A 26,931-nucleotide genomic window follows, 5' to 3' on the forward strand; every position below is an offset into this window, starting at 1 on the left:
GATTGGCAAGTGCCTTTGCGCAAAAGATTTGCTTTTGCGCAATAGCATCTGTGCCCAGTATAGACGCGGTTTTGCGCAAGAAAGCTCCGGCGGCCATTTTCGCCATTGGGGCTTTCTTATGCAAAAAATTCCTATCCCTGTCTACACTGGCCCTCTTGCGCAAGAGGGCTTTTTCCCGAGCGGGAGCATCAGAGTTCTTGTGCGAGAACACTGACAATCTTACATTAGATCATCAGTGTTCTTGCGCAAATTCTCGCGGCCAGTCTAGATGCACCCTGTGTATAGTCAGCTATTCTGTCTGCGTAGGCAGAGCACAGCCCAGGCTACTTTCCACTTTCCACAATCTTCTTTCCTACTTGTTAACAGAGAGAAGCCTCAGACAGGTAGTCTCTGTTGTGGCCAGAGTCTCAATCTGAGTAGTAGCTGAGGGAAGAGGGGGAACTGCATGTGGAAAATCTACATTCAGATAAAGACAACCCCTGCTCCTCAGAATGACAATATAAGAAAATGGCATAAGACTCAGCAGCCAAACCAGGGGGAAAAATTCTCTGCGGTAACTCAGGCTATGTCTAGACTACACGGCTCCGTCGACGGTGCCATGGAGATGAGTTTACTAGACATAGGAAAATGAAGCAGCAATTTAAATAATCACCACTTCATTTACATCAAAATGGCTGCCGCGCAGTGCCGATCAGCTGTTTGGCGGCATAGTGGAGCAGTCTGGACGTGCCGCAGTCGACAAGGGAAGCCTTTGTCGACCGCTCCGGTATGCCTCGTGAAATGAGGTTTACTGGAGCAGCCTACAAAGGCTTCCCTTGTTGACCGTGGCATGTCCAGACTGCCCCGCTGTGCCGCCAAAAAGCTGATCGGCACAGCAGGGCAGTCTGGACATGCCACGGGATCAGAAGGAAACTCATCTCCATGGTGCCGACGGAGCCGTGTAGTCTAGACATACCCTCAGAGCCCTCTCCCCTCTCCAGTTATTAGAGCTGTTTGCTAATAGCAGTTGTAAAGAGGCTATTGGCCTAGCTTGCCTGCCAGATATGGTTTAAAGTATGAACCAATGTAAGTTATGAAGCAAGGTAGGATTTGTGAGGGCAGTCTTGCTATCTAGAGCTAAGTACATGAATACATTCCTAAGAGGAGGGTACAGAATCCCTTGTAAAATAAGGATTCGATGATGGGATAAAGAATGAGGATTTTCTGTTCAAACTATCAGGAATGAGGTAGGGAACTAATACCATCTGGAATGTAATATGCAGCTTTTTTATCAATGCATAAAAGGAGAGAAATAGGACAGGGAGATTACTCCCATTTTTAAGGTTGTCTGAATCTTGTATGATATTCTGGCCCTGGTCTGTATTGGCAATGCCTCCCTACTTTGTCATCCCACATTTTATAAGTGGACACCAACTTTGTATGTCAAAGTAATATCGTGCTATATTTCCTACTTTGGGTGTTGTCAGCATCAACGTTTGTTCCCAACCTTAATTGTAGTACATTAATTCTTAACAGCTTCTAGGTATATTAAATAATAATCTGTGCAAGGTCAAATACATCTTCGGAAACACAGGATGTATGAGTTTGCATATATAGTTCTGCATGACAAACCTGGATACTACTGAAGAAAGTGTTTTCAAAGTGCATATTTCCTTCTCTGCCATTACGCAGAAGAAAAAAGAATTACTGTTCCTTACCTTAACAGGTGAAAGGACAAAGCCAATTGCTTCCTGAAAAACAGACAAGGTTATTTTGCATTCATTGAGACCAAGAGAGTTGTAAGATTTCATAAAGAATTACACATTTATATGGACAGTGAAAACATCCTCAGGTGCATTACATAAAATATCAAATATAGGAAAGGGGTAATGAGCCCTTTTGTTTCAGGGCATAAGCCAACCACTAACTGATGAGGTTGGGTGGAAATCTCCCCTAAGGGCAGGTTATTCAATTACTGTCCACACCTGGGTTTCTTGTAGCTTCCTCGCAAGTATCTGTAATTGCCTTCTCTAAGTGTTTGGGATGCTGGATTACACAGACCATTGATCTGACATGACATGGCATAATTCTTATGAGTGTATAGTTTGTTTCAAAAATTTATCTATTTCATAGTGTCAGTTTGTCCTGAAACTTTCACTGATTCTTGGGTCATGTGAGCTCTTCATTTAGCTTTTATTTAATCATTTCTCTTAAATGTACAGTGAAGTTTCTTATTATTTCCTTCTGCTCTCAGGTAGTCTGGCTCCAGACAGTTATAACACAATAATTAAGATGTCTGCCATCACCTGTGATGCCTGCCACCTCACTAAGCTTCATTTAAGAATGTGTTTAAAATGATGTTAGAAATTGTAGCTTATCCTACATCTCCATCCCAGGCACTTGCTACTTCTATCCTGAAATAACGTATTAGCCCAACAAAAATTCATCCAAATGGACTGTGTAGGGGGGGAGGGGAGGGTTTTATATGATCTATGTTTCAAAGGCAACTGCACTGGTACTTCAGGATTTTGGATAATAAATTCTTGTGCTGAGGTCTTATAGTGCCAATACTTGTTGCCTCCTTAACCTGCCCTGGGATTTGGACTGCCCAATGCTAGAATGTGTTCAAACCAATCCAAACTAGCGTCAGTGTGGAGCAGAGCATACGTATCTGACTGGGATGTGGCAGGCAGTGGGTAGGACATGCAGTGTCAAAATTTAATAAACTGGCACCGTGTTGCAAAGCTGGGAGCCATTAATTTAAGTCCTGCCAGGCTGATATATGCATTTTTTTTATATTGGAAAAGACGTGGTAAGGGAGAAGTGGAAAAATACGAGTCTGGTTCTGCACAATCATAGATACACTGAAGTTCCATTGACTGCAGTGGGAAAACTCATTTTCTCTAGAAAATGCTACTTCAGTGAAAGTCAAGAATTTCCCAGAGCACTAGGCTGAGATCACAGTTATGCACCAATGAGCTTTAAGGTGATTAAAACCTTCATGAGTGGAAAGAGAGAAGGAGAGTTTCTATCATTGTATCTAAATATCAAAGAATATAATTGTAAGTAGTAATAATCCCTCTAGTAGTTATTTGTATCAAATCCAAGAAAAATGGATAGAATAATCATGGTTCTCTTTTCAAATACAGTTTTCAGTTATTATCCTTTTAGAGTTTCATCACCAAGGTGGTTAAAAACAAATGCTGATTCCCCCAATTTTAAGATTAAACTAAGATCTATATTTAACTGTCCTTCAGCAAAACTCTGAGCACCGCAGAAAACACTAGACCATGGCAGCATTCCTCATGTGCTATAATTATTAAGAACAGTTGAAGACTGTGCCTAGCAGCTTTTCTAAAAGAGTGCAAGGTCATTGCACAAACCATACAGGATAGAGAGGAGCAATGTTGTAAAATGCCCCAATCCTGTAGAAGCAGTTTCTGAAGCAGTGATATAGATGGGGCAGAGACCAAAATCTGACTACAAATGCTCAGCAGAGAAATCTCTACTGCAGTCAAGCCCCAACACCTCTGCTGTCTCCCACACGTCACAGTGAGGCTTTTCTTGATAGAACAATCTCCATTGGTGCAGGATCCACTGAGGACTGCTAAACCACTGGAGAAAATTAGAGCATCAATGGGGGGTGGGGAGCAGAGGAGATCCAAGGTCAGAACCAATTCATTGACACCCTCCCCTTTAGCACTGCCCCTTGGGACTCATTACTGATTTTAACCAGCCTAGGTGAGAGAAAAAACATGCCCTCTAATTATTTAACATTCCATTCCATACTTACTTACAATCTGGTTATTTACTGTAACGTCAGTCACGATCAGAAGGAAATCTGTCATTTGAATATTAGACAGCTCAACAACATCAATTATTTTCAAGGAGCCATTTTATTATCCTCAGTCTCAGGTTACCTTTCTTTTCCCTGCCTGTCAAGGTATCACTATGTCCACAAAATATAACAGCTAGATAGTTTGTCCCTGTCCCCCGCTTCCTTCCCCACTACTACATGGTGGACATTCTCTGGGAGGGGTGAGGGAGAGAGAAATAATAGAACTACAACTGAGCACTACTATGGATTAGGGAAAAGAGCCCCGAGCTTCTCAAAGGTGACATGAAATGTTCCTAAATCTAGATAGATAGGTCTACAGTAGATCTATGCTTGTATTATTTTTCCTTTTTATTGATTTCTCCTATGGTATCAAATAGATGCTTCTCATGCACTTGCCATTTTTATTTCTGACAGTGCCTGAAGATGATGTCTGTAATAATGTCCCTGACCTGAAATGACAATGTGAAACAGGAATGAAAGGCTCCCTAGGGAAATAATTGCTGCTTTCCATCTTGTATCCTTGATGGCAATGATGTAATTGTTGGGCACTACATTGCATTTGTGAGGATGGTTGTGCAGAGTTTATTTGGGTGTCTAAATAAATATTCTTACCAATCTCTCTTCATATTAGCTTGAAAAAGTCCTTGCTGATCCCAGATCCTATACTAAATCATTCCTCAGCTTCAGTGAAGACAATCTGAATGGCTATCACTGAAATATCCCAGAAGAGTGACATAAATGACAGCAAAATTGCATCTTATAGGGAGGTGTCCCCTTCCAGAAATCTACAGAATATCTCCCTTAAGTACAAGCATTGAGTGTTACACAGTTGCTTCATCTAGACTACGATCTTTTTCCGGAAGAGGAAATGCAAATGAAGTGCTCATTAGCATTTCTTGCTCTCTTATTTGCATATCTGCTTCTGATCCTTTTTGCAGAAGAGGTTTTTGCACAAGAACCCTTATTCCTCAAAAAATGACGTTTACGGGTTTGCACAAAAACCTCTTCTGCAAAAAGGATCAGAAGATGATATGCAAATGAGAGCACAAAAATGCTAATGAGCACTTCATTTGCATTTCCTTTTCTGGAAAAAGATCGCAGTCTAGACGTAGAGAGTGAGAGGTACCTCACTTTGTACAAGGAGCATACATAGGGATTTAATACAGAATTGATTTCTTACCAATATTGTCTCGTAGGTAGGGAGGAAATGCAGAACTGGCCTCATCTAAAAGATATGGCATTTTCCAGGACTTCATCCTGCAACAAATATCCCACCATCCTGGAGGGGGGGGGGGGGCAAAAAAACCCGAAAATCCTAAAAAACTGTTTTTGCCATGTGCCAATTAAAGAAAAAAGCAAAGGTAACTCAGGCTGGGAAAAGCCAGAATGCAGGCTACAGTCACAGGAAGACACTCAGGATACGTCTACACTGCAAGCTTCTTGAGCAAGAACCATTTTGCGCAAGAGTTGTTGTGCAAAAGTTCTTGCACAAAAGTGCATCCACACTGGTCAAAGCGCATCGCAAAAGTGAAGCGCTTTTGTGCAAGAGAGTGTCCACACTGGTGGGACGCTCTTGCACAAAGACCTCCCCCTTGGAACCACTTCGGACAGGGCAAAAGGGCACCAGAACCTTTCGGGGGCAGGAGTTGGAACCCCTCCATGTGCTTGAAGGGATCTCCCTGGACAGCCGTTTCTCTTCCGCTGTGTGCTTTGGGACCTCTTGTAGGGACTGAAAGCTGTCGCAGTGCCTCTTGTGGTTGTCCTCTGCCTCATTGGACACCACATCTTGTGCCTTAGTGCCTTTGAGGACTTTTTACTTCTACGTGCTGTGCCATGGAGCCAGAGATAGCCCTGTGGCTACTCTGGCCCCCTCACACGGCCATTTTGGAGTGCGTGCAGCTGCTGCTCTATGCTGCTTTGCTACTTCTGCATGAGGTCGATGCTGAGCTCACTCTGGACTCCCTCTCCCTGGATGTGGCAGCTTCGCTGTTGCATTCCTACCTGACCGTGAAGAGGCAATACTGGAGACTTTACACCAGTTCCGACTGGTGGGACCGGCTGCTCCTGGAACAATGGGACGACCAGCAGTGGCTCCACAACTTCAGGATGCAGAGGCAGATGTTCCTGAAGCTGTGTGGCTGACTCGCCCCTGAGACATGACACCCAACTGCGGCCCACCATCCCCAAGAGGCTCGCCATTGCCCTGAGGAAGTTGGCCACCCTGGACAGCTACTGCTCGGTGGCACACCAGTTCGGGGTGGCCAGGTCTACAGTGGGTGTCAACTTGATTCAGGTAAGACCCTTTTGGGAGGGGGTTGCAGACTCTGCCCGGGGGAAAGGAAGACTCCAGGCTGTGGGGGACATGCCCTTTTGGACCACCATGGCTGCTTCATGGAACTCTATGTGGGGTTGTCGGGCAGGGCACATGACGCCCTCATCCTCTGAAACTCCAGCTTGTTTTGCAGGATGGAAGTGGGCACTTTCTTCCTCCAGCAGGAATTGACAGTTTGGGGAGGTCTGCATGCCACTTTGCATCGTGGGGGATGTGGCCTACCCTCTCATGCCATGGTTGATGTGGCTGTACGCCAGACTCATGGACCCCAGCCGGGAAACATTCAGCCTGCACTTGAACTGGGCCCGCAACCAGGTGGAGTGCGTCTTTGGACGGCTGAAGGCGAGATTCCATTGTCTGCTCACCCATGTCAAAATGGGCAAGCAGAACATTGCGGAGGTTGTCACAGCATGTGGCGTGCTGCACAACATAGTGGAGCAGAAGGGGGAGGCCTTTTTCCCAGGGTGGATGGCAGGCGAGGGCCAGGTGTTTGAGCAGCCCTGCACAGCCACCATCCGACAGGTGCACCATGACAGGGTACACATCCGAGAGGCCCTCAAAGAGATGTTCTCCCAGGCCCCACACTAGGATCGCTTCTGTTTGGCGTTCACATCCCTCTCTCATCCCCAATCCTTCCCTTCCCCCCCCTTCCCTCACCTCCCAATGAACACAACTGTTTTTGATAGACAAAGAATAAACAGTATTTTTTACATAGGGATGAAGGATGGGGAATGGGAGGGGGCTCTGAACTGGGAGGGGGAGTTAGTGCTGGGAGGGGCAGCTTCTGCCAGTGCCTCCGTGGGTGTGGAGGCTTTGGCGCCCTTCAGGCCGGGTTGGAGCTGGCAGCACGGGGAGGTGGGCAGGATGAGGTGCAGCAGGAGGGGGCATGGCAATGGTGACAGGAGGGGCGGGAAGAGGGGCAGCAGGAGGGGCAGCAGAAGAGGGCATGGCAACAGCAGCAGGAGGGGGCATGCGCCCGGCAGGGAGGGCAGCAGGGTGGGGCAAGGCCATGTCATATGCACAGCATGGCCAATGTGCAAGGTCAGCACAGTGATGCTGTCGCACATGGGATCGCAGCACAGCAGGAACTGGCCCCACACCTGCTGCTGCCACTCCTGGTTGGCCTGCAGCTTCGTGCTGACCGCCTCCTCCATCCTCTCCACAGTCTGCATGTGATGCTGGATGAGCTGGTTGTGCTGCCTGGCCCACTGGACTGGTGCCTGGGTGGTTGGTGCCACTGCTGCAGGGCTGGAGGGTCCCTCGCTCCCGGCTGGTCCCGCTGCAGAGAACACAGAAAATGGTGAGGCGGTCAGTCAGCTTGGCCCACAGTGTCCCTGAGCCCTATGCTTTCCTCCCTGAGCCTCATGTGACACCACACAACTGTGGCTTGGGCCCAATCAGTCCCCTATGCGTGTGTTCACAATAAGGACTAGCTCAAAATCCTGGGAAGGGAAGCGATCCTCTATGGATTGTAAACTTTGGGAGACATCACTATGAATGAAGACCCCTTTTGTCTGTGTCGTAGCCACTTGGCATGCTGTGTTCGTCTGCCTAGCACTGTGTACACTCCCTCCCCAAGGTAGAGCATATGGTTTCTACTCTTGTCAGTGTCTCTAACCATACACTGTTGATGCTGTAGTCATGTTTGCATGCACATCCCCACATTTCATGGGAGCAAGTGTGGCAGACGAGGTCTGGGTTCTTGGACTACTGCCATTGATTTCCTTGGACACACAGCCAGGGGCTACTGGCAGTGTACTGTCCTGCAGCAAGACTCATAGACTTTAAGGTCAGAAGGGACCAACTATGATCATCTAGTCTGACCCCCTGCACAGTGCAGGCCACAGAATCTCACCCACCCCCTCCTAGAATAATCCTCTCACCTATATCTCAGATACTGAAGCCTTCAAATACTTTGAGGACCCCAAGATGCAGAGAATCCTCCAACTGTGATCTGTACCCCATGCTACAGAGGAAGGCGAAAAACCTCCAGAGCCTCTGCCAATCTACCCTGGAGGAAAATTCCTTCCCGACCCCAAATATGGCGATCAGCTAAACCCTGAGCATGTGGGCAAGACTCACCAGCCAGACACCCAGAAAGTTCTCTATAGTAACTCCTATCATCCCTCCATTGACCCATTCACCACTGATAATGAATGGTCAATTAGTTACCAAGATCATGTTATCTCATCAAACCATCCCCTTCATAAACCCATCTAGTTTAATCTTGAAACCAGATAGATCTTTTGCCCCCACTACTTCCCTTGGAAGGCCGTTCCAGAACTTCACTCCTCTAATGTTAGAAACCTTCGTCTAATCTCAAGTCTAAACTTCCTACTAGCCAGCTTATATCCATTTGTTCTTGTGTCCACATTGGTATTAAGCTTAAATAATTCCTCTCCCTCCCTGGTATTTATCCCTCTAATATATTTAAAGAGTGCAATCATGTCCCCCCTCAGCCTTCTTTTGATTAAGGTAAACAAGCCAAGCTCCTTAAGTCTCCTTTCATAAGACAGGTTTTCCATACCTCGGATCATCCTAGTGGCCCTTCTTTGTACCTGTTCCAGTTTGAATTCATCCTTCTTAAACATGGGAGACCAGAACTGCACACAGTATTCCAAATGGGGTCTCACCAATGCCTTGTATAATGTCACTAACACCTCCTTATCCCTACTGGAAATACCTCGCCTAATACATCCCAAGACCGTATTAGCCTTTTTCACGGCCATGTCACAATGGCGGCTCATAGTCATCCTATAATCAACCAGGACTCCGAAGTCCTTTTCCTCCTCCGTTACTTCCAACTGATGTGTCCCCAGCTTATAACTAAAATTCTTGTTATTAATCCGTAAATGCATAACCTTACACTTCTCACTATTAAATTTCATCCTATTGCTATCACTCCAATTTACAAGATCATCCAGATCTTCCTGTATGATATCCCGATCCTTTTCTGAATTGGCAATAGGTCCCAACTTTGTGTCATCCGCAAATTTTATCAGGACACTTCCACTTTTGGTGTCAAGGTCAGCGATAAAAAGATTAAATAAAATTGGCCCCAAAACTGATCCCTGAGGAACTCCGCTAGTAACCTTCCTCCAACCTGACAGTTCACCTTTCAGTATGACCCGCTGTAGTCTCCCCTTTAACCAGTTGCTTATCCACCTCTCAACTTTCATATTAATCCCTATGTTTTCCAATTTAACCAATAATTCCCCATGTGGTACTGTATCAAATGCCTTACTAAAGTCGAGGTAGATTAGATCCACTGCATTTCCTTTATCTAAAAAATCTGTTACTTTCTCAAAAAAGGAGATCAGGTTGGTTTGGCACGATCTACCTTTTGTAAAACCATGTTGTAATTTGTTCCAATTGCCATTAGCCTCAATGTCTCTAACTACTTTCTCCTTCAAAATTTTTCCAAGATCTTGCATACTACAGATGTCAAACTAACAGGCCTACAGTTACCCGGGTCACTTTTTTTCCCTTTCTTAAAAATCGGAACTATATTAGCAATTCTCCAATCAACTGGTACAACCCCTGAGTTTAGAGATTTATTAAAAATGTTTGCTAATGGACTTGCAAGTTCATGTGCCAGTTCCTTTAATATTCTTGGATGAAGATTATCTGGGACCCCCGATTTACTCCCATTAAGCTGTTCAAGTTTGGCTTCTACATCAGATATGGTGATATCTACCTCCACATCCTTAGTCCCATTTGTTATGTTACCATTATCCCTAAACTCTTCATTAGCCTCATTAAATACTGAAGCAAAATATTTGTTTAGATATTGGGCCATTCCTAGATTATCCTTAACCTCCATTCCATCCTTAGTAATTAGCGGTCCTACTTCTTCTTTTTTTATTTTTTTCCTATTTATATGACTATAAAACCTTTTACTATTGGTTTTAATTCCCTTTGCAAGGTCCAACTCTACCTGACTTTTAGCCTTTCTCACTTTGTCCCTACATGCTCTAACCTCAATAAGGTAGCTTTCTTTACTGATCCCTCCCATTTTCTACTCCTTATATGCTTTCTGCTTTTTCTTAATCACCTCTCTGAGATGCTTGCTCATCCAGCTTGGTCTAACACACCTGCCTATATTTTTTTCCCTTTTCTTGGGATACAGGCTTCTGGCAGCTTCTGCAACTTTAACTTAAAATAATTCCAGGCCTCCTCCACCCTCAAGATCCATAATTTCTTTAGTCCAATCATCTTCCCTAACTAATTTCCTTAATTTATTAAAGTTAGCCCTTTTGAAATAAAAAACCCTGTTCCTATTTATGTTTATCCTTCCATTTAATTTGAACTGAATTAGCTCATGATCACTTGAGCCAAGGTTGTCTCCTACAACCATTTCATCTATGAGGTCCTCGCTACTCACCAAAACCAAATCTAAAATAGCATCCCCCCTTTTTGGTTCAGCAACTACTTGATGAAGGAATTCATCAGCTATCACATCTAGGAAAATCTGAGCCCTGTTATTATTACTAGCACTTGTTCTCCAGTCTATATCTGGAAAGTTGAAATCTCCCATGATTATGCAGTTTCCATGAGTAGTTACTTCATTAAGAACATTAAAGAGGTCTCTATCCATATCCAAATTGGATCCTGGTGGTCTATAACACACCCCAAGCACTATCCCAGGGGAGGATCTGATAGTTTTCTTTCCCAATGTAATTTTTGCCCAAACAGACTGTCTTCTCCATTCCATCACTTTTTATTTCTTTACAATCTACCTCATCTTTGATATACAATGCGACTCCACCACCTTTACCCTTATTTCTGTCTTTTCTAAATAGCACATACCCTTCAATACCTGTACTCCAGTCATGCCTAGTATTCCACCATGTTTCTGTTATTCCTATAATATCTGGTTTCACTTCCTGGACCAATAGCTCTAGTTCCTACTTTTTGTTACCTCGGCTCCTCGCATTGGTGTACAAACATCTTAATTTTTGCTGTTTGGCCTCATTCACATTCGTTAACCAATTTGGAATGGACATTATACCTCCAATATGACCTATTAGACTAGTATCCACCCCACCCTTCCTCATGTTCATTCTCCTACCCCCAGCTATATCCTTTCTTACTTCGTTTTCCTCCCTCTCAGTGTTAAAGTCTGGCATAGAGATTACCTGGGCATCTCCCAACCGTCTCCCCCAAATTCCTAGTTTAAAGCTCTCTTAATCAATTGAGCCATCCTCCATCCTAGAAGTTTATTTTCCTCCCCACTTAGGTGAAGTCCATCCCTAGAGAACAGTCCTCTGTCCATAAATGCCTCCCAGTGACCATACATACCAAAGCCCTCCTTATAGCACCACTGCCTAAACCATCTATTGATCATCATAATCCTGTCACATCTTAGTTGCCCTTCTCTAGGAACAGGCAGAATCTCACTAAAAATCACCTGAGCCTCAATTTCCTTGAGCATCCTCCCCAGCCTAGCATAGTCTCCCTTAATTCGTTCCAGCGAGAATCTAGCCGTATCATTTGTTCCTACATGAAGGATGATCAATGGATTCCTTCCTGCTCCCTTAATAATCCTCTTCAACCTCAGTTCCACATCTCATATCTTAGCACCTGGCATACAGCACACAATAAGAAGTCCCCAATCACATAGACCTGCCTTTTCCTAGTGACAGTCTATCTCTAGCTTCCTCTGGCTGCAAGTCCTTGCCATTCCTATTTTCCCTTGTAATCCTCTTTAACCCATCCTGTATCCTCCTAATGCTCGTTATTGGTGTTATCTCCATTAAGTCTTCCCCTTTATCTATGGGACTAGCCACTCTTCTCTTCTTCCTCACCCTTCCATCTTCATTATCTACCTACTGTACCCCTTCTTCATTCTCCAGCTCCACACACCTGTTCTTGAGCTCTATTTTTCCTTCACTTGAGCTCTATTTTTCCTCTGCCTGGTTCTCTGAGTCACATGCTTCCACTGTCCATTTTCTTCGCCCAGCAGTCCCCCCTCTGAGGCCCTTGATCCTGCTTCCATCTGCATATCTAAGCTTTCCCCTTCAGCCACGTCATGCCTTTGCCCCGTCATCTGCTCAAACCCCCTCTAAACTCGACCAGAGTTTCCACCTGCATCTCCAGTCCTCGGATCTTTTCTTCCATCAACTCTATCAGGCGGCACTTCATGCAAACAAAACTCCTTTCAGGTACCCCCTCCAGAATCATGTACATACCGCAGCTACCACATCCAATCATCCCCCTTGTGTTCTCTACTACTTGGGCCATGACCACTACTGCCTCTGTGTTTTATCTACTTTCTCACCAAAATCCTATTAGTCCGGTGAACACAAAAACAGACCAAAACACCCCCTCCACAGCAAAAACAAACTCCAAACAAGTTCCAATATCCAAACTCCCCTTACAGCAGGGTCCCAGGTGTGGCCTGGAGCTGCCTGCCACATCCACGTGCCACACAATCAGGCTGCACAAGGTTGCTCATGCTGCGTACTGCTACACAGCATGCAGCTCGAACTGCCTGAGTGACACTCCCCCCCCTTCCCAGGCACCCACCTCCTCCACCTTTGCGAGCAGGGCTGGATTAAGTGGTGGGTGAGCCGGGCAGCTGCCCTGGGCACCAACCAATGGGAGGCACCTGATGGCAGCTGTAAGGGGCGTGGGGTGCCCCTTATAGCTGTCATCAGGTGCCACGTGCCCAGTGGGCTGCAGTGGCCGCCCGGAGCGGGGGCCACATTAACCCCTGCAGTGCCCTTCCCCCCGCGACCGCGGGGCCCTGCACAGCCAGGCGCAGCCCGCCCGGCGGCCTTGGGCTGCACACCAGTGGCAGTGCCAGGCAGCGCATGCGCCATGCACCTGGAGGTGGGCCCACGTGACCTGGGGGTGGGCCTGTGCATGCACTGTGCGCCTGGGGCACCACCGCCCGCCCAGGGTGCCAAAATGGCTCGGACTGGCCATGCTAGCGAGTGAGAAGTGCAGCACTCACTGGAGGATCCATCACCAGCCTTGGATGAGGCCTGGGAGAAGTCCTGGCTGCTGAGCACTGGCTCCAGGTGGAGAGTGATGTGGCGGTCCTCTCCCTCATCCTCCGATGTGGTGGTCAAGTCACCCTCCTCCTCCAGGTCAGGCGGCCTGACCACTGGGGTGCACAGTCTGCTGTCGACTGCCGGTGAGGGCCCTTGGACCGCCATCTTCCCCATTATGGCGTGCAAGTGCTCATATCATAACATCATAGAATCATAGAGATGGAAGCTACCTCAGGAGGTCATCAAGTCTGGGAAACATTCAACCAGAACCAGGTGCCCAAGTCCAGCCTCCTGCCCAAGGCAGGACCAATCCCAACAGCTGTTGGCTCCTGCCCCCTTGCCCTTGGTAGCCCTCACGTAGGCCAAGTGCAGCTCCTTTACCTTGGCCCAGACTTGATCAAGGTTCCCGGCTGGATGTCCCTGCTCAGCCAGCACCTGGGCCATGTGGCTGAAGATGACGGCGTTCCGACGTTGGGACTGGGGATCTTGGAGGGCATCCTCCCGCTCCCACAGGTCCAGGAGGGCCCTGACCTCTGCCCCTGACCAGCATAGGGCGCACCACTTTGTGCCCCTCCCAGGCTTCTGGAAGCCCTGGGGTGGCTGGGGGGGTGTAGGTTCATGGGGTGGCTCTGGAGCGGACATTTCCTGGGGCTCCTGGGTGCAGCAGAGCAGAGTTGCGTGGTAGAGCTGCTGTGTCTGCTGCTTGCCACGCGGTACCTGCAGGGTGCCTGTGCTTTAAGCGGGGCAGGCAGGCGAGAAGTAGCGAGCTGTATGTGTGGGTACAGAGTGTCCGAGTGGCCACCTGCATTTTTTCCTGGGAGGCCAGTTCTTGTGCAAAAACTCCCTGCTGCCTGTCCACACTGCCCTCTTGCACAAGAACACTTGCACAAGAAGGCTTCTTCCTCATACGGAGCATCAGAGCTCTTGCGCAAGAAGCCCTCTGTTCTGACGCTCTACTGTAAATTTACTTGTGCAAGAACGCATGTGCAGTGTAGACTTAGCCTCAGGATATGGCTTTTATGTTAGAAGTCTATTTGTGAACAGCTCTGGTGGGAGAAACTGCAACAATGCATTGTGAAGCATCTAAGGTTGCAGTGCAGGGTTAACACAGCTCCACACTATGTCTGGGTTGCATCCTGGAGTGTCACAAAGGTATAATGGAGACCATTACTTATATACAATGTTCTTCCTCTATTCTTCTGTAACCATCCCTCTAGGTCTGATTTTTTTGTTTCCATGCACCTCATTCAGCTTTCCTAGATAACTAGATAGGTAAATTCATGGAGGAAAGGTCCATCAATGGCTATTAGCCAGGATGGGTAGGAATGGTGTCTCTAGCCTCTTGTTTGTCAGAAGCTGGGAATAGGTGACAGGGGAGAGATGACCTGATATTCTGTTTATTCTCTGTGGGGCACCTAGCATTGCCCATTGTTGGAAGACAGGATACTGGTCTGGATGGATCTATGGTCTAACCCAGTATGGCCGTTCTTATGCTCTTATCCTCACCAGCTCAAAGATGTAGATCACTACTGCTCTGCTTTAGTAATATGCTGATGAGGAATGCACTGGTGTTTGTGACTTTACAAGATGCAGAGGCACTTGTGCTTTTCACTCTAAATCCTACCCTGGGCAATAAATAGGAATAAGTTGATATTAGTTCCTCAGTCCTGCACTTCATTTGAGAATGTTGCCATAGACTCTTCAAGCTGTCAGCATTTATGATACCAAATACTAGAATTTACAACTAGTATTCTGTAGTAAATGGGGCATATCACAACTGCAATAACTCTGCAAAATTACTTATTTCATCCTTGAATAACCCTTAGGCATAGAGAGGAGGTATTTAAATTTATTGGACACAGGAGAACTTCTCAGAGAAGCAAAAGCATATAGAGAAGGTATGGCTTGCACCTCAACCAAAGTGGAGTCATTGGGGAGGGCGCTGAAAACTGATGAGTTTGGGGGAAATTATTTAAATTAGTGTATAGTACAGAAGTGGGAACCTTTTTTGAGTCGGGGTCACTGACCCACAGAAAAATCAGTCGGGAACCATACACAAGTGAGAAGACCCCCTCCCCCACTCTCACTGACATGGAGAAAGACACTCCCCACCTTCCTGTTGCACCGGGGAAGAGGGACCCGTCTTGGACACGGAGGAGGAGGATGCTGAGAGCCAGGAGTCTGCAGGGAGCCTACCCAGGACCCCCAAGGCACCCCACAGAGCACATCGGCTGTGTCGTCCGAGGCTGGGGATGACTCCACATGTGAGAGCCATCATGCTCCCCTTATGTGTATGGCGGGCATGGGGGGAGATGGAGCCCAGGAACCATGCGCCTGGGCTTTGCCCAGCATGGAGCAGCAGCTGGGTGTCATGCAGGGGCCCTGGACCGTTCCCCACATGCCGACCTCACCTTGCAAAGGGGGTCGGGAAAGAAGGTCCCGGCATGCAGCCTCTGGCACACGGAGGAGTTGCGGAACACCCTGGCATCATGTGCCTTGCCGGACCAGCCCACATTAATGTCCATGAACTGGCCCCGGTGGTCACACACAGCTGGCAGAAGCACAGAGAAGTACCCCTTCCTGTTGATGTACTGGGAGGCCTGGTATTCCGGGGCATGGATGGGGATGTGCGTCTCATCGATGGCCCCCCCGCAGTTGGGGAAGCTGAGGGCACCGAACCCCCAGATGACGGCGTCTGGGTCGGCGAGGCAGACCACCCTGCAGAGCAGCAGCCGGTTGATGGCCTTGACCACCTGCAGAGGGACACAGCAAACCATGAATCACTGGGGCACCCAGTTGGCTGGGAGTGTTCGTTCCCTGGCACTGCCCTACACCCCACTCCCAGAAGCAACCCCCGCGGGCGGCGTGTAGTACAGCCAGGACAGACCGAACCCTCTGGTGCGGAGCACTTTCACCTCCTCCCCCCACGTTTTTCATGGGGCAGCACATCCCCTCCTTGCAGCTCCTCCCTCCCCGGCCTAGTGTCCGGTGGATGCCATACCTGCATGAACACTGCTCCAACGGTGGATCTCCCCACGCCGAACTGGTTCCCGACGGATCGGTAGCTGTCCAGTGTGGAGAGATTGCACAGGGCGATGGCCACCCGCTTCTGGAGGGGGATGGCGGGCCTAATGCGAGTGTCCCTTCTGCGCAGGGCAGGGGCGAGCCACTCGCAGAGCTCCAGGAAGGTGTCCCTTCTCATCCTGAAGTTCTGGGTCCACTGTTGGTCTTCCCAGCGCTCCAGGACGATGCTGTCCCACCAGTCACTGCTGGTGTCCAGACGACAGATGCGGTGGGGCACACTGGCACTGACACAGGCAGGCGGAGAGAAAAATGCTTTGCTGTCCCTCGACGAGGTAGGCAAGCAAGTGGAAAAGCTGAGAACATCCCGGCTTCATTTGCACTTTCAAAGCGCTTCATTTACATCCCTCTGCCGACAGAGGGATGGAGTCTAGACGTAGCCTAAGAGTTTCTTTCCCTACTCTTGCAGGATTTGTGCTCCCCCAGAAAAATGGCTTCTCTCCTAGAGCTCTTTTTATGTTCATCCTTTGCCCAGGAACATACTCAGAGTGCCTGAGTGCTGGAGCTTTTTGGCCCTAGTACTGTTCCAGCTCTTCCCTTGCTTTTGCCATAATGTGGGGTTTGCAAACCCAATCACACTAGGTTGAGTCACATTAGCAATGCCTGGGAAGTGCAGTAAATGCAAAATATGCACTGCAACCTGCCAATCTGAATCATCACATGTTATGAGGTAAATCAATGAGTTAATCCATCACTCTTCATTTTGTTACAATTTTAGGGATGTTTCTGTCCCAATTTTAATAAGCAACATACAGGGGAGAACTTATGCATAGGCAAAGAAGGTGTGTGGTAAAGTGCCACATCTCATTGGATGCCAGCATTGTCACAAAAGGTCTAATCCAAAGCCCACTCAATCACTGGGAATTTACCGATTCACTTCAGTGGGCCCCAGTGGGCCAGGCCCAGCTATCTGTTCTATACCAGTGGACTATTTGCTTGCAGAACAGCTATTTCTGCTAATCAGTGTGCAGTGCAAAGCCATCTGCAGCTCACATATATCCTCAAAGATTTCATGCTCATACCTATCTCCTTTGTGGTTAACATCACTTTTGGGGTATGTCTAGACTACACTTCTCTATCGACAGAGAGATGTAGATTAGGCACATAGAAATTGCTAATGAAGCAGGGATTTAAATATCCCACGCCTCATTAGCATAAACATGGCCGCCACTTTTTTTCTAAACAGAGTTTTTTCGAAAAAAAGGCAGTCTAGATGTGGATCTGTCAAAAATAAAGCCCTTTTTCCACACAGATCCTGTAAACCTCATTTTTTGAGGAATACTGGATCTGTTGAAAAAGGCTTTATTTTCGACAGATCCGTGTCTAGACTGCCATTTTTTTCTAAAAACTCCATTTCGGAAAAAAGTGGCGGACATGTTTTTGCTAATGAAGCGTGGGATATTTAAATCCCTGCTTCATTAGCAATTTCGATGTGCTTGATTTGCATCCCTCTGTCGACAGAGGAATGCAGTCTAGACATAGCCTTGATGTTAGAGGTGCTACAGTTGGGTTTGCAAAATGCTGAAGAGAAATAAAAAAACCCTTTGAGGGGAGGAAAAACCACAAGCAAGGAACTCACTGGGGTAGCAGAAGGAAAAAAATGGGGAGCAGTGGGGAACTGAAAGGGAGGTGGTCAAAGAATCTTACATTTCTGTAGGAGTGACGGTGTGTCTCAGGATGTCCTGGGTGACATAGTGTAGATGGGTATTTCTCTGAATATTCATTGAGGAGGTTAAACATACATGTTACATTTTGTGTAATGTTTTGGAGAACAGGGCTTCATTGAGCCTTACAAGTCTAGCTAGAGCTAATCAGGATGTTGCATTAGTATACATATTTTAATGCAAATGTCACATTCTTTAATGTCCTGTGTCAAACCCTGTCATGCTACCTACTCCTTCTCTGTCCCGGTTTTGCTTGGCTTACAAGCATTCTCAACAATTGCTATCTTCCTCTACTGCCTACTTTGCAGCTTTTATTGTGTACCGCGCTAGTTCCCTTTGTAATCTGAGGGCAGCTAAGCAGCAGTCTTCTCCTCTATCCCATGGGCTTCCCAATAAAAAGGGCACAGCCACACCATACTAACAATCCTTTTCTCTCCAAAGGCTAAATTTCTAATTTGTTGTCATATGTTCCAAGGTCTTGAGCCCTTACCTCTCCAGAGATCCATGTAAGCAGGTCCCCTGAGGCACAGATTAAGAGGCTGAAGCACTGTCTTGTCTCTGCTGCACTGGCAGTGCTGGAGCAGACACTTTGTTTTTTACAGGATTTAAAAATATCATTCAACTAGCTCCCTGAAGCACTTTATTTCCTTAGGGATGGAATCTTTCACCAAAAGTGAAATACTCATATTCTGTATAAAAGAATAAAAAAAATCCTACTTGGCCTGTTTGATCATGATTATAAATTAACCCTATTGCCATCTTGACGTTCATCAACCAGAAAACAATTTAGATTAACTGGCACCAATGGGTTTGTCATCTTGCACTGCTCAGAGGCACTCTCAGCCTAAATAACATGTCAGCTGCTTCGGCAAGTCTGTGATAGACACAATGGGCTTCTCTGACAAGGAAAAGACTTTGAGGATTTAATTCAAACACCCTGATGTTTTCAACGATAAAAAAATCATCCACTAAACACTACATATTTCTCAAAAACGTGGTGTGCTGCATATTAAATGTGACAATATCTTGATGTCTTGGGGCAGGATTATAGTCTGGGAAGTTGTGTTGAATTTGTTACTTTTTGTTTTTTGATCCTCACATTCATTTTTTGGTTAGTTTGCTTTGCTTAGGGTTGGCAAAAGTCCACTGGGGCGGGGGAGGGAGGGAAAGGAGACAAAACTACACAATTTAATGAGATCACAAGCTCTTTGAGATCTGAACTGTCTTGTTGTTCTATGCGAGTCCACTGTTTAACATAATAGAGCCCTGATCCCGCACTGGGGCCTCTGCGAGCTACTGCTATATACATATTGAATAAAAAGGAACAGAAGACACTGAACTGAAAGGGACATCCAGGTCATTGAACTCAGTCCCCTGATACCTCAGGAAACCCCATTATATCACCCCCATTTATAAGTATCAAGTTAGTACCCCAAAGAGCTAGTTTAGCTTTGTTATATTCTACAACAGTAATGCAAGGAATTTGTAACAGGTAAAACATTGTCGTCAGCAATTAAGCGAGAGGATTGAGGCCTATGAATATTGTCACACAGAACTGTCCCAACAGCAGCTCCTAAGTTTTAGGGAACCGGATGTAGAGTGTAGGGGGAATTTTGTCCATACTGACATCAGCTGACCACAGAAACCTGAGCTAACTCCAGCTTTTGGAAAGATGGTCTGACCAGAGTGTGTGATGGTGATGAACTCTGATGTATATGATAATAAACTAAGATCATTGCTATACTAACTTACAGGGCACGTCAACATTCCCACCCTCCAATCCACCCCCACCGCACCTCTTTTCTCCTTTCCACCCCCACCCCAACTGCATCCCATCCCTGCTCTTTGCCCACCATCCCAGTGCCTCTTGCACACCACAAAACAGTTGATCCACAGCATTTAGGAGATGCCTGGTGGGAGGGGGATGAGTTAATCAGTTGGGGGCCACCAGTGCACAGGAATGGTGGAGAGGAGGGGAGCTTGGATGTCATTAAGTGCAAAGCACCCTCTATTTTTTTTTCTCTCTGAGTGCTCTAATGACCTAATCATTTCCCTAGGACCAGTCAGTAACAATTATTTATTCTCTTCTTCAGCAAAGCATTTCTAGTCATAACAATAAAACCTATGTATCAGAGGCACCTGAAAGCAAGGTCATTGCCCAAATATTCCTTCTAGTTTCATAGAACCTGTCCCTATTGTCCCAACTTTCCATGCCAACAAAAAACCTGCAAACATGCAGTCATTTGGCTATGCTTTTCAGAGCCTCAGATTTTCCTAGTTATGTGATATGTGCTTTTCAGCTGGTGATAGCTGACTGCAAAATTGCTGACTGCAGTATTATCAAATTCAGGGGTACATGCAGAAATGTCAAATTCTGGAGTGATACTATCATAGCAACATAATGGAAGAAGAGCATTAGATTTTTAATTTTTAAGTCATGGCTTTGGGGTTGTAAACAGGCTTACGTGAAAATAGAATCAGGTAGACAAACATCTGTTGTCCAGTGTGTTTTCCTTTAGTCAATACTCTATTCTAGATTGAGTAAAATTTCACCCAGTTCAGAGGAGGCAGTGGGAAGCTTTTTCACAGTGTAAGTTTCATGGAAGCCTTCCAAAGAGAACTTAACTGTGACTCTTTTGGGATAGAAGCACAAGGGTGAATTGCACTCACTCATATGAAAGCTAGGTTAAAATTTATGGCAAAAAATAGAGATAAAATTTGTAAAAATTATGAATCATTTCTTTGTTTTGTCATCTGGTCTTTTTGATAATGATGTAGGAAATGTAACATATAGGTTATCCACCATGTCAAGAAGCACAACAAGGAACGTAGATCATGTCCATCTTGACAGCCAACATGTTCACCCAGGGCAAACATATGTCACATCACTGCCCCACAAGCATTAATGTGAACCTGAACACTGAATGGCACACATCACAATGCAGACAGGATACAACTAAAGCATATGATCATAGTAGCATGCTTATCACCAGTTTGTCACATTTTCTGTTTATTATAGTCCATCACCTACAAATCTGCACTGCCCCAAGAAACAGTGCCCTAACCTTGCACCAAAAAACAGTTGCATTTGCAATTTGGAGCAATTTGAAACCCTCTTGGGCAGCTTTAAAATGAAATGTTCACTACATATGTGCCGACCTGCTTCTGACCCTGATTTGCTGGATATTTTCATTGTCATGTAACTAAACTGCTCTGAGCCTCAGTATGTGTAATTTTTGAAGTATGTGTAAAATGCTATTTACCTACCAACAAAATATTGTGAAGTGCCAGGCAGTATTAAGGACAGTAAACATCAGAGGCAGGAACAGAACACAGAAATCTGTGTAACATGGGAGCATTATCTCCTCCTCTAGCTTTTTTTTTCCCCCTAAAAGAGCACATTTTGATTTTTCTCTTTCATGCACATTTTGGTATAAAAATGGATTTTAGAATTTTTGTAAAATTTCATTGTGCCTATGCTACTGAGGCTGGAATATGAAATTAGACAAATTCACCCAGCTCTAACTAAATAAGAGAAAATATACATTTAGTCTGTTGTTAACAGAGTGACAGCACTGAACCACAAGTGTTGCTGTAAGAGACCATACTGTTTTACCTCAAAAGCTTTAGATATTCTCTGGGCATTTAGACATTTCGGAGCTCTGCTGATCCAGAGACAAACAAACTTTGTTTTTGAATAATTTTTATTGGTTGAACATTTGCACATTACTGCAGATAATAACATGAAGAGAAAAGTGGAGACTTATGTGAAATGTCCAAGGTTAAATACTTTGAAAATAAACCGAGACTAAATTATCCTTTTTTTGCAGGGTGTGAAAGGCTCTTGAGGCAGTAAATAGCCTGATTTTCATATTCATTATTTTTATAAACACATATTTGTTGTGTATTTACTTATTAAAAAATAAATAGCTAATGATTTTAATTACTTTTACTCATATAGCATAGAATTCCTTTCCCTCCCTATTTCCATGCAAAACCCATCAGACAGACTAGTACCATTTCCTCCGATCTTGAATGGGATAAATGGTACTAAGGTCTAGGGTAGCCTTCTGCACTAGAGTGAATTTCATTCAGAGAGCCAATAGAATGACTAAAGCTCCAGTCCCAGAATGCTGTCTACATGTACAGATCTTTGTCCTTCATGAAGTCCCATTGACTTCCTGGGGCACCAGGTTTACAAGTATGCACTCATGCAAAGCAGGATTGAGACTAAGAGATTTCGGTGACAAAAGCCATTTGGTTTATTTATGTGTTCTTCCAGAGAAATCACTGGAGGAATTCCACTCAGTGAATGTCAACGATATTATTCCTTGGGTGAGGCACACAGGGATTAAGCAGACCACTACCTGATTTTAGTAAAAGGATGACAAAATTTCACATGGAAGTCCTTGGCAACAAACCACCATCAATTCATCTTTAAATGCATAGTTGTATAGTAAGTCACTCCGAGGTGTTGGGGCACTTGATTAGAGTTAATGCTACTTTACCTACTTCACTGTTAATATTTTTTATCATGAGAAATTTCATGGTACCTTTCACTGTGATAAATATTTTAATACCTCTGACTGACACAATAATTTTTTTCTTCTTCCAATTTACTTAACCTCTGCAGAACTTGCAGTTTTCATCTGCTCTAAAAAATAAAAACACCGTTCATCTTCTAACCTACCTCCTTAGCATAAGTTTGAAAAGTGGTTGATATAAAATTCACTTTCTCTTATCTCCACTCCTGTAAACCAAATGATTTTGTGAAATGCTCCAATAAGACCATGAAATAAAACTTCATTTTGTTTTTTAGAAAACATCTGCAGATGTCATATTTCCTTTTAATACTGCTATAACTTAAAGTTAACCAATCACCTTGTGTGGACTTTATCACTAAAATCCTTAAATTTCTTAGACATTTTTTATTCTCCAAAAATGAACATTTGGGGCAACTAAAACATATTGCAGGTTCCTTTCAAAGTCAATTAATTGTTTCCAGTTGAAAAAAAAAGAACAACAAAATCTAAAGAACTTGTGTTTTGTTTCAACTTTTTTTGAATGGAACATTGCAAGTTTTCAATTTAAAAACCATTTTTGTTTTGAATTTTACCTCAATTATATCGGGGAAAAAATCCTTAAACAAAATGAAACATATTGTTTCACCTAAAAAAGTTGAAAAAAACATTGGTTCAGTTTGGTATAAACTTGGAAAAAATCATTTGGGTGGGGATTCTTTCAATTTTATCGATGAACCAAAAATTGGTTAGTTCTACAGTTCTGCATCCAAAGAGAGAAAACTCTCCTTCAGTGGGAATGGGGCAAAGGAATGTAGTCTGAGGACTGATAATAGTTGCCGTACATTTAATATCCTGATTTTGGTAGAAACCACGTGAAAGAGGCACAAAGTCATTATTTAAGAATACTAATTCAGTTCAGTAACCTATGCAAAATGACACGTGCTCTCAATAGATTTAGAAACTGTGAGGAATCTTTGTCACGAAAAACCCAGCCTCTGTGCCCTATTCCTGGCAATTTAGTAGCAAGACTAGAGTTTGAGTGGGCATGGATGGAATCTGATCTTTTGGTTCCTGATCCTCCAGGCAGTATTTGCCATCTTGGTAGGATAGGATGAAGAGGTATGCAGGGGGAACACTTCTGCCACCCTTGTGAGGATAGTCTCCAGGGTCATAGATTGTACTCAGCACTAATATTAATTTACATGTTAAAAATTAACTTACATATAAAAAAGATGCCTATATGTAATAATGCCAATGGTCTTGTGGTCTTCAACTTCAACCCAAGTTTCAAGATTTTCTTCTGCAGACAAGGGAGGAAAAGATAATTTTCAAATGATTTGTGAAGCTTTAGCTTAGGTTTACTGTAGCAATCTGGACAGCTCTATCCCTTGTATTCTTGCAAAGAATGACAGCATCTTGCATAATACAACCAGACACATTTCCACTTGATTTTCATATCATTTGAATGAAAAAAAAAGATATTGGTGCAGAAATCAGCAGAAACTTTTAAACTAAATTCACGTGCTCCCCGATGCACATGGCAAGTATTTAGTTATGAGCGTCGCTGCTGACATTCTTCCCTAGGATATTTTCATAGAGGGCTAGTTTGTCACGGCCCTTCTTTAGCTGAGCGGGACAGTAAGCCATGCCTATTTTACTTTGATACTCAGCTATGCTCATATTGGGTATGTCTACACTACAGCGCTAATTCGAACTAACTTAGTTTGAATTAGTTAATTCGAACTAAGCTAATTCGAACTAACGCGTCTAGAACTAAAAACTAGTTCGAATTAGCGTTTTGCTAATTCGAACTAGCATGTCCACATTAAGTGGACCCTGAACCAGGCTTAAGGATGGCCGGAAGCAGTGCCGGCAGGGCATCAGAGGAGGACTTAGAGCGTGGAGATGCTTTCTCAGGCTAGCCGAGGGCTGTGCTTAAAGGGTCCCGACCCCCACCCCGGACAGACAGTTCTCAGGGTTCCCCGCATGCAAAGCAGTCCTGGCTTGGAGTGCCCTGAGTGCCCACACTGGGCACATCACAGCACTCAGCCATCATCCCGGCTGCACTTGCCGCAGGCTGCCATCTGGGGAGAGGGGGCAATTGGGGGGCTGCAGAAGAGCTTCCACCCCCAGAAGCCCGCAGAGCCAGCCCAGTCCTCCCCGTCGGGGGCTTGTACCCCATTCCTCCCTCACCTCCTTCCACTTACCCTTCCCTAGCCCCTTTTCTTGATGTACAAAATAAAGGACAATTGTGGTCAAAAATGGAATCTGTCTTTATTGAACAAAACTGGTGGAGACTGGGAAAAGGAGGTGGGAGAGGGAAAGAGAGAGGGTGGGAGAGGGGAGGGCAACTACAATGATCAGGGGTTGGGAACAGGTCCCATATGAAGAGAGGCTAAAGAGACTGGGACTTTTCAGCTTAGAAAAGAGGAGATGGAGGGGGGACAGGATAGAGGTCTCTAAAAGCAGGAGTTGGGTGGAGAGGGTGCATCAAGAAAAGTTCTTCATTAGTTCCCATAAAGAAGGACTAGAGGACACCAAAGGAAAGGAATGGGTAGCAGGCTTCAAACTAGTAACAGAAAGTTCTTCTTCACAAAGCAAAGAGTCAACCTGTGGAACTCCTTGCTGCAGGAGGCTGTGAAGGCTAGAACTGGAACAGAGTTTAAAGGGACGTGAGATCAAGTCATGTAGGTTGGGTCCATGGAGTGCTATTAGCCAGGGGGTAGGAGTGGTGTCCCTGCCCAAGGTTTGCGGAAGGCTGGAGAGGGATGGCACGAGACAAATGGCTTGGTCACTGTCTTCGGTCCATCCCCTCCAAGGTCCCTAGGGTTGGCCGCTGTCGGCAGACAGGCTACTGGGCTAGATGGACCTTTGGTCTGACCCAGGATGGCCATTGTAAGCTCAGGGCTCAGGTCGGGGGTCTCAGTGGACCCCCTTGATTTTCATGCACACCTGCTCCTGGGTGGCCAGGCTGGCAGCTCTCCTGCCCTAGATGGCCACTTTCCTGTACCTAGTGTGGAGATCGTGGACGAAGTCCACAATGTCCGCACTAGCCCAGGCGGGTGCCCGCCTCTTGCGGTCCCAGGCAAGCTCCCAGGAGCCGCCAGCCTGGTCCCAGGAAGAGGGGGAGGGCTGGGGGCATCGGGTGGGTGGCTCGATCCGTGCCAGGTGCAGGGTCTGCTGGCTGGGTGCTGGCAGGCTTGCACCTGGCACGGGCACCGTAGCCAGCCCGTGCCCCTTTAAGGGGTCCGGGGCCGGGAGGGGGGCAGACGAGTTTCCCTGGTGTTGGCCAGAGTGGCCACCAGGGAAACCTGGGGAGGGCTAGCCTCCCACTAGTTCGAATTAAGGGTCTACACAGCCCTTAATTCGAACTAGCTAGTTCGAACTAGGCTTAATCCTCGTAAAATGAGGATTACCTAGTTCGAACTAAGTGCTCCGCTAGTTCGAATTAAGTTCGAACTAACGGAGCGCTAGTGTAGCGCCTATGAAAGTTAGTTCAAACTAACGTCCGTTAGTTCGAACTAACTCTGTAGTGTAGACATACCCATTGTGACTCCAGTCATGTGGACAGACCATGAGCTACTCATCTGATACTGCCCACTGCAAACAAATGAACTAGGGTGGGCAGGGGGAGCAACTGGTGTTTCATTGTTCTTCATCCCCCAACTCATTGGTCTCAGAAGCTAGCTATGCACACAGAGAGGAGTAAGGTGAACCTAGAAAGGGTAAAGGTTTTCATTCTAACCTCAGAGCAAGAGAAGAGCAAGCAAGAGGGTCCTATTGGACTACTCCATGAATTTAGATGTCACAACTGCACAGTTGGCCCCCCACCCATTTGCAGCTAGAAAAAAAACTTCAGCCGGTCTTACCAGAGGCACATCTACATTTTAGAGTTGCATGTGCTATTTCTGCACCAACATTTATCTAGGAATGAAAATGCACCCTGTGAAAATCCCAACTAGTGCAAATGCAGCAATCTAGTGTAAAGCAGGCCCAATGGATGCTAAGAGGTAGCCTGAATGAATGGAGCATGATTATTCCCATAGTTGAACAGACCCCAGTTAAAATGTAAGAGTGAAGGATTCAGACTTCTCCACACTGAGAGAAGGTTCTGGAACACATCCCCGTCCATCCTTTTTCCAATTAAAGCATTCCCCAAAAAAACTGCTAAAGAAAGAAAAGGAAGTAGGGCACCATCCAGTTATTCAAGTCTGTATGTGGGGAGAGTGAATTGATTGTCTCCAGGGCACAACACTGTTTTTTAAACCTATGCACTTCTCACATACTACAGTGCTGGGCATTTAGCTGATTATCATCTGTATACAGAATAGAGAGGATGTGTGTGCTAGGGAGGAGGAAGTGACCCTGAAGTCAGAGGATCAATGTATTGATCCTCTGAAGTAAGAGTATCAGTAGCTAAACTTTTTCAGGTTTCAAACAACCTATTGTTTTTTACTATCTGAAATGTGCTCACGACAAATGGATTCTCTTCATCTGTAACTTGACATTTCATTGC

The sequence above is a fragment of the Pelodiscus sinensis genome, chromosome 6, assembly GCF_052426305.1.
Source record: "Pelodiscus sinensis isolate ZL-2025 chromosome 6, ASM5242630v1, whole genome shotgun sequence".
Taxonomy (NCBI): Eukaryota; Metazoa; Chordata; order Testudines; family Trionychidae; genus Pelodiscus; species Pelodiscus sinensis.